Below are 20,097 nucleotides of genomic sequence, written 5' to 3'. Positions count from 1 at the left end.
TTGGGCCACAAGAATGCAAACGCTCCCACTCTGTCCCCTTCAGGAACCAACTCACTCAATATCAACTACCCTCCGGACTTAACCAAAAATGGAGAAAAAAAATTAAAACAAAATATTCTAAGGAGCAACCCTAAAACTCTCATATTGGACTCCAGTTTTTGCTCCTCAAAAGGAGCCATTAAGAAGGATCTGATCTTCCACATGAGATGCAGAGCTAAATAGCAGTATGCTTTTTACTCCTTCAAAGCAGTCAAAACCACACAGAACATCCACTATGGCCCCATAGTCAAAGCAAAAGCTACCATCTCAATTTATAACAAGCATTTGCATAGCAATAGGTCTCACATTTACAAGAGTTTGACTTACTGGCATTGTAAATGGCAATGCCTTTTATATATGTCTTTTAAAAACCTGAAAGTGGTGCGTAAACACACACTTTGTACTTCTAGTCCTAGCTTACGAGAAGCATGGCTGGTAGTAAAAGAGGCACTGTTACTGCCAGCCTTGCTTCTTGTAAGTAACGACAATAAGTATAAGGTGCGTGTTTACGCACCGCTTGCAGGTTTTCAAAACATATAAATACAAGCATTTGCAATGCAATAGGTCTCGCATTTATGCGAGTTTAAGCTATTGGTATTGTAAATGACAATGTGTTTTATTTATGTTTCAAAAACCAAAACATAAATAAAAGGCATTCTCATGTACAATGCTAATAGCTCAAACTAGGGTAAATGCTAGACCTTTTGCATTGCAAATGCTTGTTTCCATTTCAAATTATGCCAGCAGTAGCACAATACACAAAGAAATTTCTTTCCAGAAGGAAAGGGTGCAGGACCAGGTACCCCTAGTGACAGCCTGTGGTACTACGCCTGATGTTCTGGTCAGTGGCATTGGTGTGCACAGACAACAGCTGTGGTTCTGCAGCGCCAAGCGTTTTCCTGCTATATATAAAGCTCTTTATTAAAAGGCGGTCAGTCATCATGCGTGTGCCTGCTACTGCACTATGAACACTTATTAAACGCACGTAATTATAGAGTCGCTGTGCTGCTGCTGTATGTGTGCCTGGTCCGTGCTGCAGTTTACACCAGTGCTGCCATTTGTAGCCGGTGAGGGTGCCTTTCGTTCAATTGTACAGTGTGTGTTAGATTACAGTGAAATAGTTTGCAGATTACTTTCCGTCTACACCCCTGCTGATGGTTTCTGCTCTCACACAACGCATCAGCCAGACTCAGAAACAACTGGCAGGCAGCATTGCGAGAACGTGCCGGAGTCTGACCCGCTCCCACAATTAAGTGCCAGCAGGGCGGAGTGAAACAGTAGTTAGACACCGATGCCTTGGGACTACAAGGAAGTAACCTCAGGGCCAACAGCCAACAGAAATCAGTAAAACAACAGCAATACTAGACTTAAACCAATGGCGAGGAGCAGGAGAAATTACACGGAGTTGAAGCCAATATAGAGATTGTAATAAAGCTGAGGGAGTCCAAGTAGTTCAGATAAGCAAGTGTAGTTTATTCAGCCCCAGCCAACAGTCAGCTAACAACTGACAGTCCTGGAATTCACAGTAATGGGAACCTTGGTGACAAATGGTTCCAAACACTAGGTTCCAACATGGAACCAGAATATCTAGAAAGACAAGTCATCACACTTCTCCCTCTTAAACATTAAACAGGTTTACACGTCCAGCAATGAAGTAGGCAACAGAAAGATAAAGAACTCAAAAGGAGAAACTACCTAGACATAATCACGCCAATGAACAGGAGGCCTGCATACTCTCACACTCTTGCGAGAATAATTAGTATGCAGATCAGGAACAGCAACAACATCATCACACTTCCCTTTACCCCCAAAATGAGAAACACGACTATTGTTCCAGATACGACCATCCTCCGTCTTTACAGCATTTTTGAAAATGTTCACAATGGTTCTAGGAACAGAAAACTTTGACCAATTTTGACAGCCAACAGGAGCCCTGATCTTTACTATCTCCCCCACCACAAACTTCGAATCCTTTGCAGAATTTCTTCTATCCACATATATTTTCCTTTTCCTCTGTAGTTCCAATTCCCTTTCACTCCATGTCCCCACCTCATTATTTTTTACACCTTTGTCTCCAATCATCCAGGCAGGACATAAGTAAGTGTTAGGTGCTCTACCCTTGAAAAGTTCAAACGGAGTTTTTCCTGTAGTTGAGTGAGGAGAGAATCGATATGCTGAAATTCTATTCTGTAACTCCTTTCTCCAGTCCGAATTGTTGACCCTTGCTAATTGAATGCTTTCCTTCAAAGTTTTGTTGAGTCTCTCCAAAGCACCATTCGCCTCAGGGTGATACAAAGAAATTCTCTTGTGAACAATGCCACACTTACTGAGGTACTCCTCAACTTTCCCTGAACAAAATTGTGGTCCATTGTCGGAAAGAATGGAGTTTGGAAAACTCTCACGTTTAAAGACAGACTCCAAAAAGGAAATAACAGACTCGCTTGTAATCTCCCTTACCAAACTAACCTCAACCCATCTAGAATACAAATCCAATAGAACCAACATAAATGGAGTTTGGTGCTCACCATGTAAAGGCCCCACAATATCCACTGCAATTTCATCCCAGGGAGACCTAGGCAACCTCCTGCAAACCATTGGAGAAGACCTCGTCTTCAAAACTTTATCACTTGCCTGACAAGAAGAGCAATCTCTAACAGTGCGTTCCACCAACAAGTCAATACCCGGCCACCAGAAGTCCATTCTTATGCGTTCTTTCGTCTTTGAAATACCCAAGTGCCCCTCATGAGACATGTCAACCAGAATACTTCTGAGATTAACTGGTGGAACCACCCTAGTACCTCTCATGAGTAAACCATCCACCACTGCCAACTCATCGGCAATCAAAGACCAAGGTTTCTTCAAAGAACGAGACCTTCCAGCTTCCAGCAATTTAATGACCTCCTTCAACTCCTCATCCTTACCCAGCTCTTCTCTCCAAGTATCTTCTTTCACCGCCCCCAAGGTGATGTCACACACCTTTAAATCACCCTCAAAATCGTCAGCCAAGGCTTTCTCACCATTCTCTACCACATCTACCAACCTTGACAGACAATCTGCCGAGACATTAGTTTTCCCAGGTATGTACTCAAACTTGAACACAAACTCCTGCAAGGAAATTACCCATCGCCTTATCCTTGCAGAGATGGAGTCTAGCCCCTTTTTTTCGAAGACCTCCTTTAGTGGTTTGTGATCCGACCTGACAGTGAAGGAGGAACCCCACACAAACTTTCTGAATTTATTCACAGCCCAATATATACCTAGTGCCTCTTTCTCTATGACAGAGTAATTCAACTCTGCCCCTTTCAAACACCTCGAAGCACAAGCTATCAGGACCTCTTTGTCCTTCCTCACCTGTAACAACAACGCACCCAGACCCTTGCTGCTAGCATCTGTAACAATGAACGTCGGATCCCTTGGAACAAACGCCTGCAAATTTGGTGCATTCCTCAGATCCATCTTCACCTGAACAAACTCTCTGCTACACTCTTCTGTCCAATTAAACACAGCATTCTTACACATGATTTTCCTCAGATTAACAGTCTTATCTGCAACATTTCTGACAAACTTGTTATAAAATTCTGCCATGCCCAAAAACGATGAAACTTCTTCTTTTGAGCATGGTTCCTTCAACTTTTCAATTGTTTCTTCAAGGTCTTTTTTTGGAGATATGCCCTTCCTTGAGATGTGGTGGCCCAAATAATCTAGTTCATTGACACCAAACTTGCACTTGCTCTGACGCAGAGTTAAACCAACATCCAACATTTTCTTCAACACTAGGCAAACCCTCTCATCATGTTCCTGTTTGTTCTTACCAGAAATGAGAACATCATCCTGATAACATCTTACCCCCGGTATTCCTTTGAACAGATCTTCCATAATTCTCTGGAATACCGAGGCTGCTGAAACCAGCCCAAAAGGCATTCTTAAGAACTTGAATGCACCCATTGGTGTAATGAAACTAGTAAGCTCTTGACACTCTTCTTTCAGTGGAACTTGGTGATAGGCTGAAGCCATGTCTAAGGTGGTAAAATAGCATGCTCCATCTAATGTAGAAACCAACTCCTCTATGTTTGGCAAAGGGTACTTGTCAACTATTACTTCTTTATTTAAAGCACGAAGGTCAACACACAGCCGAATCTCATTGTTAGGCTTCCTCGCGACCACAATAGGTGCGAGCCACTCAGTTGCTTCTACTGGTTGTATAACCCCAGTCGACAACAACTTCTCAATCTCTTTACCTACAGCATTTTTTACACAAATTGGAATGCGCCTTACTTTAGCAGCAACAGGTACCGCACCCAACTTCAGCTTTATGTTGTGATTGTAACCCTTTATGCATCCTAGTTTTTCACTGAATAACTCTTTAAAGTTCTTTATAAACTTGTTCTCTACATTGTCTACAGCCTGAACTTGAATAACTGGACGAGCATTAGGATTGAGACTCACCCCCAACCTTGCTTGATGAGACCAACTCAACAAGTTGTCTCCCCTGTTTACCACATAAACTTTTGCTTCTGTATACCTTCCCTTATATTCAATGCAGTCAAAAAAGTAACCCATTATTTTTATGGGATGTTCTTGATAACCTGTTGGTCTTATATCCGGTTTACACAAGGACTTATTCTTTCCGAACGCATTCTCAAACACTTCGTTTGAAATGAAGGTGACATGTGAGCAAGAATCAAATTTCATCAACACACGTGCTTCTCCTATCAACACATAATCAGAAGGGTGTTCCACCACATCATCATTAATCTGAAAGCTAACTAACTTGGTCTCGGTCTTCATTTCTCTCCCTACTCTTGTTCTGCAATCTCTACCAATGTGTCCCTTTCTTCCACACACATTGCAATTGAATTTAAGGGCAGGACACTCTCTCGCATTTGCCATATGCCCATACCTCCCACATCTGTAACAAGTTCCTTGAAAAGGAGTTGTGAATTTCTTACTTGTCTGTGTTTTAGAAATGCCACCATCAACCTCCCCTTTCAATTTTTCCTCCTCACACACTTCTTTTTTCTTCTTCTCATCCGCTCTCTTCACAGCCTGACACACCACTTCTTGTGTTGAAGAACTACTTGGCTTTTCATCCTTTTTCTCCTTGCTTAGTTCACCCACGCACTTTAACATGTGTTCAACCCTTTTTGCAATGCCTACTACTTCTTCTAGTGCAGGTTCATCTTTTAGCCATAACTCTTCCCTTATTTTATCACTCACACACCTCAAAACAAACTGATCCCTAATTCGTTCTTCTACCAAAACCCCAAACTTGCAACTTGATGCCAACTTTCTGAGCGCAGTAATGTAGTCCTCAACACTCTCTTCCTTGCCTTGTTCTCGTAATCCGAAATAGTACCTTTCCATGATGGTACTCACTTTAGGAAGATAGTGCAAGTCCAACTGCCTAGCACATACCTCATACTCATTCAATCCTCTTTGATCAGCATGTGAGAGAACTGGAAGTGTCTCCAGAATTTCCTGACCTTCTCCTCCCAGACAATGCATTAATAATGCATGCTTCCTTTCGCCACTCAAATTCGCACCACACACCCTCGCATAGTTTTCAAATATTTTCTTCCACTTTTTCCACCTAATCAGTGGTTCCCCTGGTTCCATCAGAAAGAAAGGAGGTGCAGTTACATTCTGCATCTTGCTACTCCTATTCACCTCAATATTCCTTGACTTTTTCTACTTTTATAATTCACCATCAAAATACCTCCACCCTTCCCTGATAGAGTGTGCCTATCACCGTTGACAGGCTTGTAGTCACCCACTCAGTTGCAATTGTTTAGTCTCATCAACACTTCCAGTCGCTTTTCCAGCTTATGTCCCTTAGTCCAATGCTCCTTCGGCTTTACTCCTCCTTCTTTTCCACTTTCCACTTTTTCAACAATACTGTTTTTATCCCCCAAAATGAACTCCTATAATGTCATTTCCCAAAATACTGTTTTTTTTAGTCGAAACGCCGAATTTCCTGTCTCCCTCGATGTCTTCTTCTTTACAAACTCGAAAAACGACAAAAAAAAATTCAAAATGGCCGCCACCAACTCCAGAAGTGCACTCGGTGTTTTTTCTTAAGTCGATTGGCCTTGTTTTTTTTTTTTTTAGACTGACCCAAAATGCCCGCCACACAGCGATTAGACTTCTTTCTTCGGCTGATCGGGCTTGTTTCTTTTTTCTTTAAAACGCTCCCATTCAAAGATGTCTGCCACTTTCCTCCAACAAACAGTCTTTTTTCTATGGGAATTTGCCCACGAAAATCGAACTTCACACTCAAACTCCGTTTTTTCTCCCTTTCCTTATTAAATCAAAGAAAAGAGTCTACCTTTGCCGATTTTCGCCGCGTTTTGGTCATTCTCTTCAATATTTACAGCGCTACCTTCGTTTTGCTGTAATCCTCCTCTGAAGATGCCAATCCACTTTCTTTCTTCCAGACAGCAGCCAAGTGGGTGTTTTTTCCTTCTTTTTACTTTATACCTGTTGTTGAGGCTGATTTGCACACTCAGACCTTTCCTCAAACGTCGCCAGTGTAATAAAGCTGAGGGAGTCCAAGTAGTTCAGATAAGCAAGTGTAGTTTATTCAGCCCCAGCCAACAGTCAGCTAACAACTGACAGTCCTGGAATTCACAGTAATGGGAACCTTGGTGACAAATGGTTCCAAACACTAGGTTCCAACATGGAACCAGAATATCTAGAAAGACAAGTCATCACAGAGATTATTATAAGTCTCGCTTAGACAGCGTGTGCGCTGCCAAACACAAGACCTAAAAACGCATTTTCATATACAATGCCAATAGCTCAAACTCTTGCAAGTGTGAGAGCTATTGCATTCCAAATGCTTGTTTATTTTTCAACCTCTGGAGATGAGGATGGCTTCACCAGCCAGCCAAGGCATTTTTTTCTGCTCAGTGTAATGGTGATCGCGCGCAGGGCATGCTGACGTCATAACACTGAAAGTGAAAGTGAAATGAGCCGATCGCATCAAAGTGAAAGTGAAATGAGCCGATCGCCTCATTTCACTTTCTCTACTTCGATGCTCACAGTGCATTCTCCAATATAAATCACCGTGGGGTGACCCAGTATCCCTCAGAACCTGGGCAATACAATTAAATTTAAACAACCATTGTTTAAATTTAATCACAGTGCATTCTCAGCATCGAAACACACAGGAGATGTGTCATTGGGAAAGGAAGAATCTGCCCTTTCCAATGGTACCCTTCCCTGGAGGACCCCTACTTGGGGATTGCTGCAGGAGGGCGATCATCCCCAAGCAGGGATCTACCACTTGATCCCAGGGAGGTGGGAGCTGCCCCATGGGCAATGGCCTTTGCTCCCCCAATTTTTAGGTCTGGCTGAGCCAACGCGAGAGTTAAGTAAGGGCTCTCAAAAAGGCTCCCGAAGTCTGCAGGCGGATCGGGTACAGTGCATGTGCGCCGGGCGCGCGCACCATTTGTCTGCCTGCAGCTTTTGGGAGGACTTTCGCGGCCGCTTTGATGTTCTCAGTGAGCAGCGCGGCCACTGAGAACATCAAAGCGGCCGCGAAAGTGCTCACCATTTGCCACCCCCTCCCTTATCCCACTTCCTGCTTGTTTAAAAAAGATATTCCTCACTGCTGTAATGACTTGTTTCTGTTCCCCAATCTGTCGTTCTTCTCTTAAGGAAACCTTTCTGAAAAAATAATCCTAGTAAGAGCGATTTTGCTTTATTCAAAACTGTAAATTTGTATTATCAGTAAAATCTTTAGTCATGTTAGTTCTTGCATGTGTTGTCAACTAGCGACAGTTACCTCGATGGAATAAGACAACAGAAGAGGTTTCATAGAAGTGACTGAGACTTTGTAATGGAGCTTTTAAACTGCAGATTTATATAGGTGGTTTTCTATTCTACCGTTTTCAGTGAAATGGTCCAAGCATACGCACATCATTCTTGGCCCACCAATAAGAGAAACAGTTTATACTAATACGCATATTAGTTTCTGTAAGTGCTGTCGTGCCTGGGCATGGGGTAGAAGAAATATCAGTGCTCTAGATCGGATTTGGTATTGCCTCAAAGATTAAAATATATCTTTCCTGGTCTAATTTCAATACTTGTTGCTCATCCATAAGTTAACCTGCTCAGAGTTGCTCTGTTTATTTTAGAAAGAACAAGGGGAACCCAATAAATGGCCTGGGACCGTGGGTATCAATTATTTCAAAGAGAACAAGTGGTCCCCAGCATAAACAAAGTTGTTTTGGCGAATTAATATATAGACCACAATGGGCTACTATATAGTATACAAAATCCCTTACCCAGCCGGGCAGGGAATCTTTATTCAATTAATAATCTATTCTGATGTCTGAATGCAATAGGTAACCGAAGACATCAAGGTTACTGTAAGGCACAGTCCTGTGCCATACATAGAGGAGGAAGTAAAGAAGACAGTAAGTACAAACAATATCAGGCAAACAAAGTGAGCTAACAGGCCACTGACATCACTTGAAATCAACAGTGTGACCTAGAGTTAACCAACCATACTCTAATACAATAAATTATAAATATGGGACACTCTTAAAACAGTCGACGAACGTTTCGATCCCAAGCTCAATTATAAGGGGATCATCTTCAGGACTTTCTTAATCACAACTTTTGCCTGAATATAACCTTTTCACATAAAACCGCCAGAGTTATATCTGTTATTGGGTTTTTTGGACTTTTCAGGTGTCTTCAGTAGTTAGGACACTAGCACAACATCCATGTTTTTGAGGGTTGGAATTTCAAGCTGGACTTCAATTGCGTCCTGCAGGTATGCGATTTCGGTCGTTGCGCGGATTTTGGAGGTACTGATTGGACTCTTAGAATCTAATTCCACAGGATTGGGAAAGCTAGTCCCATTGATTTTGTGTTTACAGAAAGGAATTGCAATCCTGCGGAGCACAACGCGCCATTGATGCACGCCAAACCACCGGTACCTCGAGGAGACCTCCAATTTTTGGGCCCCCACGGAGGATACCAGCGTGTGGTTCCCGTATCACAGTGTTTATTACTTCCACTGCAGCTAAACAGATCGGAATTCCACAATTTATAAAGGGAGATCCGAATCCATCGATATTGAGTCTTAGTTAATACCCACTATACTTCAACGAAGACTTCCTCCATAGAAGTGGTTTCAGCGCGAAAAATTCCTTTCTGTAAACACAAAATCAATGGGACTAGCTTTCCCAATCCTGTGGAATTAGATTCTAAGAGTCCAATCAGTACCTCCAAAATCCGCGCAACGACCGAAATCGCATACCTGCAGGTCGCAATTGAAGTCCAGCTTGAAATTCCAACCCTCAAAAACATGGATGTTGTGCTAGTGTCCTAACTACTGAAGACACCTGAAAAGTCCAAAAAACCCAATAACAGATATAACTCTGGCGGTTTTATGTGAAAAGGTTATATTCAGGCAAAAGTTGTGATTAAGAAAGTCCTGAAGATGATCCCCTTATAATTGAGCTTGGGATCGAAACGTTCGTCGACTGTTTTAAGAGTGTCCCATATTTATAATTTATTGTATTAGAGTATGGTTGGTTAACTCTAGGTCACACTGTTGATTTCAAGTGATGTCAGTGGCCTGCTAGCTCACTTTGTTTGCCTGATATTGTTTGTACTTACTGTCTTCTTTACTTCCTCCTCTATGTATGGCACAGGACTGTGCCTTACAGTAACCTTGATGTCTTCGGTTACCTATTGCATTCAGACATCAGAATAGATTATTAATTGAATAAAGATTCCCTGCCCGGCTGGGTAAGGGATTTTGTATACTATATAGTAGCCCATTGTGGTCTATATATTAATTCGCCAAAACGACTTTGTTTATGCTGGGGACCACTTGTTCTCTTTGAAACAGAGTTGCTCTGTTGCCATTCTAGATCTGTTTGGAAATGCTGACATAGTAACTGTGGCCCATATGTCGGTGGTTTTCTAGTATTCTAGTCAATATGTGCATCCGGGTACTTCTGGAAGATGTATGTGAAAGCAGTATTCTTGTGGAATGTCATTGTTCTGTGCTGAACAGATGGAGGAAGACACCTATTTGTTTTAACTTGATGCATATAGCCCTTTTTAGGTCTCGCTGAGCGAAGCCCACACACAACCCCACACACACACACAACCCCACAACAACCACACACACACAACTCCACACACACACAACCCCCCCACACACACACCCAACTCCACACACACACACACAACACCCCACACACACACACAACCCCACACACAACCCCACCCCCACACCCCACACCCCCCACACACCCTCCCCCACACACACACAACCCCTCCACACACACATAACCCCTCCATACACAACCCCACACACACAAAAACCCCCACACACACCCACACACAACCCCTCCAAACACACACACAACCCCTCCACACACAACCCCACACACACCCACACACACACACACACCCACACACACAACCCCCCACACACACAACCCCAACACACAAGCAAACACAAACAACCACAAGCACACACACAAGCACACACTCAACCACACACTCAACCACACACTCAACCACACACACACACAACCCCACATACACACACAACCACACACAACTACAACCACACACACAACCACAACCATCTATCTCCGTCACTCGATCTATCTATCTATCTATCGCCCTCACTCTATCTATCGCCCTCACTCTATCTATCTATTGCCCTCACTCTAGAAAACTCCACACACACACACACAACTCCACACACACACAACCCCACACACACACACACACAACCCCACACACAACCCCACTATAACCACACACAACCACACACACACAACCACACAACCCCCACACACACACAACCCCCCACACACACAACGCCCCACACAGACACAACCTCACACACACACACACAACGCCCCACACACAACCCCCCACACACAGACACAACCTCACACACACAACCCCCCCACAACCCTCCCCACACACACACGATCCAGCACACACACACACAACCACCCCACACACACAACCCCCCCCCACACACACAACACCCCACACACAACACACACACACAACCCCCCCACACACACAACCCCTCCCACACACACAACCCCCCCACACACACAACCCCCCCACACACACAACCCCCCCCACACACAACCCCCCCCACACACACACACAACCCCCCCCCACACACACACAACCCCCCCACACACAACCACACACACACACAACCACACACACACAACCCACAATCCTGGGGGCGGAGGCACAACACTTTTGCCCAGGATGTGCATTGTTTCTGGTCCCAGAGAGGACGGGCTCTCTACCCTTGGGTCTAGAAATAGGTCTGGTGATGGCTGGCTGACTACAGTAGGTCAGAGACCACACCTGGGTTGGTAGGGATTCAGGGGGCACATCTGATGTGCCCTCTGGATACATGGTACAATAAATCCCACAGTGGCATTGTCGCACCGACAACTTTCAAATAATTATTAAATGATTTATTCCACTTTTATCATTTTAGCACTGGTTTACCAGGCGTGGGCAGACAAAAAATGGAGGAGGGGAAATATTTTGCATGACTGAATATCACAGGATAACACAATTCACACAAATAAATAGACAAGATCCCCAGTATCCGATATGCTACTCGAATTCAGTGATACACAGCAGAACATGTGGGAAAAAATTGTAGAATAACAAAATGCAATTGCATTACATAAGCAATCTGAAACTAAATGAGCCTATAACTGGGCAAATACCAATTGTAGTCTCTGCAATGCTGCAGCAATTCCTTCCTGCGTGTACTGGAGGACTTAAAGGTCCACATGTAAAAGTGTTTCAGGGAAGTATCTTTCAATTTTTCCTTTTTTTCAATCCAGTCAACTTTAATTAAGCTCCAGTCTGGTGGATAAGATCTAGGATTTCCCTTTCTCAATCCTTCTTTGTAGTAACACAGAGGATAACACATTTCCAGAAAAGGAGAAAAAAAATAGAGTTTTAGTCCCGCCACGTAACAACAGCGTGGGGTTGACTAATTTCTCAATTCACATGTGATGACATATTGCAGAAGAATGAACATATGCCACAGAATGGAGACTGCGTACTGTCACGTAACAGCAGTGTGCAGCACACTAGCTTTCCAAAACGCACACATGATGACCCACGTACGTAGACAAACGTAGCGTATGCAGTTGCACAAGCCTAGATGTGAACGCAAGCCACTAGCATCTCATGATGCACCACTTGTGAAACAAAGTGCAGCAGCCGGAGACAGCATGTGGTTGGATCAGGCAGCAGCTTGTAGGGCGCTCGTGGCAATAGGTAAGCGCTCACGGCTGGGATAGCGCAAACTGCTAAACAACTCTCAAATTTATGTAAAGAAGAACTAAACAAAATCGAAGCCTCGCATAATCGTCCGTATGAAGAAAGTCGTCAAAATCAGGAAGAAAAACCACATTGTACCATAAAGTAAAATCTCAGTTAAAAGACAGAGTTGAAGTCCAAAGGTGCTAGAGGGTATAGGGTTGAATTAATATACGTGCCGTGAAAGATAGAAGATGCTAGTTTATTCTGGAAATGATTCCAGCCTCCTGTTCTCAGATAAAGCACCAACAGTCAAATCACAGGACAACAGAACCATATTAAGTTCCAGAATACAAGGCATGGTCTGCATAGTACTGAACCGTCTGCATGGTATTTAACCAATGACATAGACCGCTCGGGCTGTGTTACAACTTCTAATGGAGCAACAAACTAAGACCAACATCAAAAAATCTGGAACACTGTCTCAGGACTAGAACCGTTCAAGAATCAGCCATTGTTTGTATTAATCAATCAATCAATCAATCATGTCATTTTTAGAGCGCACTACTCACCCGTAGGGTCTCAAGGCGCTGGGATGGGGGGGGGGGGTGCCGTTACTGCTCGAACAGCCAGGTCTTGAGCTTCTTCCTGAAGGAGAGGTGGTCTTGGGTCAGGCGCAGGTCGGTTGGGAGTGAGTTCCAGGTCTTGGCGGCCAGGTAGGAGAAGGACCTTCCTCCTGTTGTCGCTCTTCGGATGCGGGGGACGGCGGCGAGGGCGTGGCTGGTTGATCTGAGGAGGCGCTTGGGGGTGTAGAAGTTGATCCGGTTGTTGAGGTAGCTCGGGCCTTGGTCGTGTAGGGCTTTGTGTGCGTGGGTGAGGAGACGGAAGGTGATTCTCTTGTTGACCGGGAGCCAGTGCAGATCTCTCAGGTGTCCGGAGATGTGGCTGCGTCGGGGGATGTCGAGGATGAGTCTGGCCGAGGCGTTCTGGATCCGCTGGAGTCTCTTCTGGAGCTTGGCGGTGGTTCCGGCGTAGAGGGCGTTGCCGTAGTCCAGTCGGCTGGTGACGAGGACCTGGGTGACCGTCTTCCTCGTCTCGGTGGGGATCCACCGGAAGATCTTGCGTAGCATGCGCAGGATGTTGAAGCAAGACGAGGAGACGGCGTTTACTTGTCTGGTCATGGAGAGGGAGGAGTCCAGGATGAAGCCCAGGTTGCGTGCGTGGTCCGTCGGTTTGGGTGCGTTGCCCAGGGCGGGGGGCCACCAGGAGTCGTCCCAGGCGGAGGGCGAGGAGCCCAGGATGAGGACCTCCGTCTTGTCCGAGTTCAGTTTCAGGCGGCTGGTCGTCATCCATTCGGCTACCTCTCTCATCCCTTCGTGCAGGTTGGCTCTGGCGGTGGCGGGATCGTTGATCAGGGAGAGGATCAGCTGGGTGTCGTCGGCGTAGGAGATTATGTTGAGGTTGTGTTGGCGTGCGATAGCCGCGAGGGGGCTCATGTAGACGTTGAAGAGGGTGGGGCTCAGTGAGGATCCTTGAGGGACGCCGCAGATGACTTTGGTGGCCTCTGACTTGTACGGTGGTAGGCGGACTCTCTGTGTTCTTCCGTCGAGGAAGGAGGTGATCCATTCCAGTGCCTTGTCCTGGATTCCGATGTTGCCGAGGCGCTGTACTAGGGTGCGGTGGCAGACAGTGTCGAAAGCTGCGGAGAGGTCCAGGAGGATGAGGGCCGCTGTTTCTCCGTTGTCCATCAGAGTTCGTATGTCGTCGGTGGCAGCGATGAGGGCGGTCTCGGTGCTGTGGTTCGCTCGGAAGCCAGACTGTGAGGGGTCGAGGGAATCGTAATATCAAAGTTAGCTTACTTCGTTCCAACACAACCAGACGGGGTACAAAACATGCAAGAAGAATTCCCTTGGATTCCCACAAGTTAGAGGACATCACAAAAGTGGGAACTTCTACTTGTACAGGTACAACAGCAGTATCTTTCAATTTTCCTTTTTTCAAACCAGTCAACTTTAATTATGCTCCAGTCTGGCGGACAAGATCTAAGATTTCCCTTTCTCAATCCTTCTTTGTAGTAACACAGAGGATAACATATTTCCAGAAAAGGAGAAAAATATAGAGTCCGAGTACCGCCACGTAACAACAGCGTGAGGCTGACGAATTTCTCAATACACATATGATAACATATTGTAGAAGAATGAACATATGCCACAGAATGGAGACTGTGTACGGTCACGTAACAGCAGTATGCAGCACACTAGCTTTCCAAAACGCACGTGGGAGGACCCACGTACGTAGACAAACGTAGCGTATGCAGTTGCACAAGCCTAGATGTGAACACAAGCCACCCGCATCTAATGATGCACCGCTCGTGAAACAAAGTGCAGCAGCCGGAGACAGCATGTGGTAGGATCAGGCAGCAGCTTGTAGGGCGCTCCTGGCAATAGGTAAGCGCTCACGGCTTGGATAGCGCAAACTGCTAAGCAACTCCCAAATTTATGTAAAGAAGAACTAAACAAAATCAGAGCCTCGCATAATCATCTGTATGAAGAAAGGTGTCGAAATCAGGTAGAAAAATCACATTATACCATAATGTAAAATCTCAGTTAAAAGACAGAGTTGAAGTCCAAAGGTGCTAGAGGGTATAGGGTTGAATTAATATACGTGCCGTGAAAGATAGAAGATGGTAGTTTATTCTGGAAAGGATTCCAGCCTCCTGTTCTCGGATAAAGCACCAACAGTCAAAGCACAGGACAACAAAAGTCCCAGAATACAAGGCATGGTCTGCATGGTACTGAACCGTCTGCATGGTACTGAACCAATGACATAGACTGCTCGGGCTGTGTTACAACTTCTAATGGAGCAACAAATGAAGACCATCATCAAAAATTCTGGAACACTTTCTCAGGACTAGAACCGTTCAAGAATCAGCCATTGTTCGGATTAAGAAGGAATCGTAATATCAAAGTTAGCTTACTTCGTTCCAACACAACCAGACGGGTTACAAAACATGCAGTAATAATAAAAATAGGCACATTTATAAAGCGCAAGGTTACACTCGGCCAGTGTGCCCCCGAGCTGCGGTGCAATTGCAAATATTTCTACACCCGGAAACCTCACCTCTCCTAACTATTTAAGTTGATTTTATATAGAAATAATATTATATGTATGTGCCACCCAAGGATTTGAAGTGATACATTCTGTTCAATTGAAAACAGAATATTGGCTCAAAGAATTAATTGTTCACTTATGACAACTGGATGGTATGAATGTCTAAAGTTTGACTTCCAGTACGCCTTCCATTCTTTTGAGGTGAATACAGTGAGCTTTGGTTACAGTGTGTATTAGTAACAATTGTGATTTTCAATGCTTGGAAAAGGCAACTGTAGAATTACGGTACAAAATAAAATAACTTTCAACTTTAACAATGTAAATTGTTGTGAATCAGTAACTTTATAGCACACATCTATTTCACTTCAGTTAAAATTAATTATGTTAACACAAAACTAATATGTATGTACAGTTGATCGCCACTGATATTGCTTCAAAATAACAACGTCTAGCCTACAATACAAACAATGCTCTATAGAAATTGAATTGATAGGCTTAAAGAATATAGTTTTGACTGATAATTTTGGAGTGTGTCATTAGGAAGTTGAAATCAAATGAAGAGAGAACAGATGATTACTAGGGAACACTGAGTATTCAAACACATAGAATTACTGGAGGAGACGAGACGCTGTGCCAGCTACAAAAATAATGTGAATGAATAAGAATTAACTCTTTGTGATTAGCTACATAAAAGGAGGCGTTAGACTTGGAAATTATCGCTAAAAGGATTTAAAGGCACACAATGATATAAAAGAAGATGAGCACTGACTGGGTACAAATTCTATGTAAAATGTACAAAGAGTCCAAAGATTTAAAAACAGTCATCCCCGTAAGGCTATTCTCTGAGACCCTAAGCTTGGCACACCTGGGATCGTGAATGCATGCATTTAAAGTCTAAAGACTTTAAAAACAAGGATTAGCATAGCCAATAGGTCTCGCTTTTGGGAACGTATAAGTATTTAGTTATGCAGCCCAATATCCTTAGTGCAACAACATCAACTGCTGCATGGCTAAACACTTATAAGGTCCCAAAAGCGAGACCTATTGGCTATGCCAATGCTTGTTCAGGGCTTGCCACTGCATACATCTCACTCAAGAACTCTGTAAATGTTTGTTTTGCTGACCAATGTATGTCTGTGCCTGTCAGTTGGGTAGCAGGTTTATGCAGTAAAGAAAATACGCCTGGGGAATTGCATAAAGTTTTTGTTGCCAGCTGTTTTTGCCTATTAATTACAATGCTGTTTCTCCCTTGGGTTTTTGGAAAATGAGAATAAAATGTCTTCCCCCATGACTATGCCAAACCACTGCTGATGACCTCACCGGTCATTTTGGACGGCCTTATCCAAGGCTGGAAAATTAACTATGCCAATATATTCGTTCAGTGGTTTGAATTGGCCATTTATTGCTTTAGCAGCCACACAACTCATACTCAACATAGCTTAAACACATTAACAAAGACAATAGCTCTGACAAAACACTTATAAGGTCCCAAAGGCGAGACCCATTGGCTATGCCAATGCTTGTTGTGTATTGTTTTGAGGTTCAAATCATAAAAATAGCTTTGGCTGGGCAGGGTACCCGACTTCCAGTAGTGATTCAGTGAAAAAAATATTATTGTCTACGGGTGCTCGTGGAAGACAATTTCTATGGACTGGAATCTAGAGAATACTAAAGTGATTCTGGTATTTCACTGACATCTGCTGGTTGATTTCTATCAAGAAAGTTAAATAGACGCAGTTGCCAGAAAAATAAAAAAAGTCCCTCAGCAGAAAGCAATTCTGGTATTTTACTGACATCCACTGGTCATTTTCTATCAAGACAGTTAAATAGAGGCAGTTGAACAAGCAGAAAGCAATTCTGTTTTCTACTGACCTCTACTGGTCATTTTCTATCAGACAGTTAAATAGAGGCAGTTGAACAGAAAAAAAAGTCCCTAAGCGGAAGTATACATGTCCTAGGGCTGATCTCCCGAGCCCACAAAGTACATACACATATAAGTATGTACTAAAGTATATACAAGAGGTCTCGAATGCTCAACCTAAAAAGGATAGTTTTGAAATCGTGTTTTCTTAGGCCTATACTTCCCATTTCATGGTCAGACAGGGCTCTTAAGTACTTCCTTGGCCAATGTGAGTATATTTTTTCAGACCTTATTTTAGTCTTGTCATTCTGGTTCATGTAGTTTGGATTTTACCATTATAATGCAAAACCACAATTTCCACAAAAACTTTAAACAAGCATTTGCAATGCAATAGGTCTCGCATTAGGAAAGTGTGAGCTACTGGTATTATAAATTACAATTTTTTTTAATATGGGCTGGCTTTGAAAATATATAAATTATTAGCACTTATTCACAAAGCCAATAGCTTACACTTTCCTAATGCGAGTCCTATTGGCTATGGCAATGCTTGTTGGTAGCAAGCAAGGACAGTGCTGTTGTGGTGCTGAGTGATGCTGTTGTGGTGCTGAGTGATAATGTGGTTGGGCTGAGTGATGTGGTGGTGTCCCAGAGTGATGTGGTGGTGTCCCAGAATGATGTGGTGGTGTCCCAGAGTGATGTGGTGGTGTCCCAGAGTGATGTGGTGGTGTCCCAGAGTGATGTGGCGGTGTCCCAGAGTGATGTGGGGGTGTCCCAGAGTGATGTGGGGGTGTCCCTGAGTGATGTGGGGGTGCCCCTGAGTGATGTGGGGGTGTCCTAGAGTGATGTGGGGGTGTCCTAGAGTGATGTGGGGGTGTCCTAGAGTGATGTGGGGGTGTCCTAGAGTGATGTGGGGGTGTCCTAGAGTGATGTTGGGGTGTCCCTGAATGATGTGGGGGTGTCCTAGAGTGATGTAGGGGTGTCCTAGAGTGATGTGGGGGTGTCCTAGAGTGATGTGGTGGTGTCCCTGAGTGATGTGGTGGTGTCCCTGAGTGATGTGGTGGTGTCCCTGAGTGATGTGGTGGTGTCCCTGAGTGATGTGGTGGTGTCCCTGAGTGATGTGGTGGTGTTGTGTGGCATTCAGCAGTGTGAGGCGTGCAGCAGTGTGAGGCATGCAGCAGTGTGAGGTGTGCAGCAGTGTGAGGCATGCAGCAGTGTGCAGCGTGCAGCAGTGTGCAGCAGTGTGAGGCGTGCAGCAGTGTGAGGCGTGCAGCAGTGTGAGGCGTGCAGCAGTGTGAGGCGTGCAGCAGTGTGAGGCGTGCAGCAGTGTGAGGCGTGCAGCAGTGTGAGGCGTGCAGCAGTGTGAGGCGTGCAGCAGTGTGAGGCGTGCAGCAGTGTGAGGCGTGCAGCAGTGTGAGGCGTGAAACAGTGTGAGGCGTGCAGCAGTGTGAGTCGTGCAGCAGTATGCAGCATGTAGCAGTGTGAGTAATGCAGCAGTGTGCAGCATGCAGCAGTGTGAGGCGTGCAGCAGTGTGAGGCGTGCAGCAGCGTGAGGCGTGCAGCAGGGTGAGGCGTGCAGCAGAGTGTGGCGTGCAGCAGTGTGTGGCGTGCAGCAGTGTGTGGCGTGCAGCAGTGCGTGGCGTGCAGCAGTGCGTGGCGTGCAGCAGTGCGTGGCGTGCAGCAGTGCGTGGCGTGCAGCAGTGCGTGGCGTGCAGCAGTGCGTGGCGTGCAGCAGTGTGCAGCATGCAGCAGTGTGCAGCATGCAGCAGTGTGAGGCGTGCAGCAGTGTGAGGCGTGCAGCAGTGTGAGGCGTGCAGCAGTGTGAGGCGTACAGCAGTGTGAGGCGTGCGGCAGTGTGAGGCGTGCGGCAGTGTGTGGCGTGCAGCAGTGTGAGGCGTGCGGCAGTGTGAGGCGTGCGGCAGTGTGAGGCGTGCGGCAGTGTGAGGCGTGCGGCAGTGTGAGGCGTGCGGCAGTGTGAGGCGTGCGGCAGTGTGTGGCGTGCGGCAGTGTGTGGCATGCAGCAGTGTGTGGCGTGCAGCAGTGTGTGGCGTGCAGCAGTGTGTGGCGTGCAGCAGTGTGTGGCGTGCAGCAGTGTGTGGCGTGCAGCAGTGTGTGGCGTGCAGCAGTGTGTGGCGTGCAGCAGTGTGTGGCGTGCAGCAGTGTGTGGCGTGCAGCAGTGTGTGGCGTGCAGCAGTGTTTGGCGTGCAGCAGTGTGCAGCAGTGTGCAGCATGCAGCAGTGTGAGGCGTGCAGCAGTGTGAGGCGTGCGGAAGTGTGCAGCATGCAGCAGTGTGAGGCGTGCAGCAGTGTGTGGCGTGCAGCAGTGTGTGGCGTGCAGCAGTGTGAGGCGTGCAGCAGTGTGAGGCGTGCAGCAGTGTGAGGCGTGCAGCAGTGTGAGGCGTGCAGCAGTGTGAGGCGTGCAGCAGTGTGAGGTGTGCAGCAGTGTGAGGCGTGCGGCAGTGTGAGGCGTGCGGCAGTGTGTGGCGTGCGGCAGTGTGTGGCATGCAGCAGTGTGTGGCATGCAGCAGTGTGTGGCATGCAGCAGTGTGTGGCGTGCAGCAGTGTGTGGCATGCAGCAGTGTGTGGCGTGCAGCAGTGTGTGGAGTGCAGCAGTGTGTGGAGTGCAGCAGTGTGTGGAGTGCAGCAGTGTGTGGCGTGCAGCAGTGTGCAGCAGTGTGCAGCATGCAGCAGTGTGAGGCGTGCAGCAGTGTGAGGCGTGCGGAAGTGTGCAGCATGCAGCAGTGTGAGGCGTGCAGCAGTGTGTGGCGTGCAGCAGTGTGGGGCGTGCAGCTGTGTGTG

At 45.7% G+C, this 20,097-nt stretch overlaps 1 protein-coding gene across 1 annotated transcript in view; it reads right to left on the bottom strand.

Moving 5' to 3' along the window:
* Positions 1-20,097, bottom strand: part of ZBTB49 (zinc finger and BTB domain containing 49) — a 201,524-nt gene that overhangs the window by 175,002 nt on the left and 6,425 nt on the right. The gene's annotated exons all lie outside the window — the stretch shown is intronic.

The sequence above is a fragment of the Lissotriton helveticus genome, chromosome 2_2 (assembly GCF_964261635.1).
Source record: "Lissotriton helveticus chromosome 2_2, aLisHel1.1, whole genome shotgun sequence".
NCBI lineage: Eukaryota > Metazoa > Chordata > Amphibia > Caudata > Salamandridae > Lissotriton > Lissotriton helveticus.
Note: the sequence above shows the minus strand (reverse complement) of the source record. Positions and strands in the feature narration are given on the sequence as shown.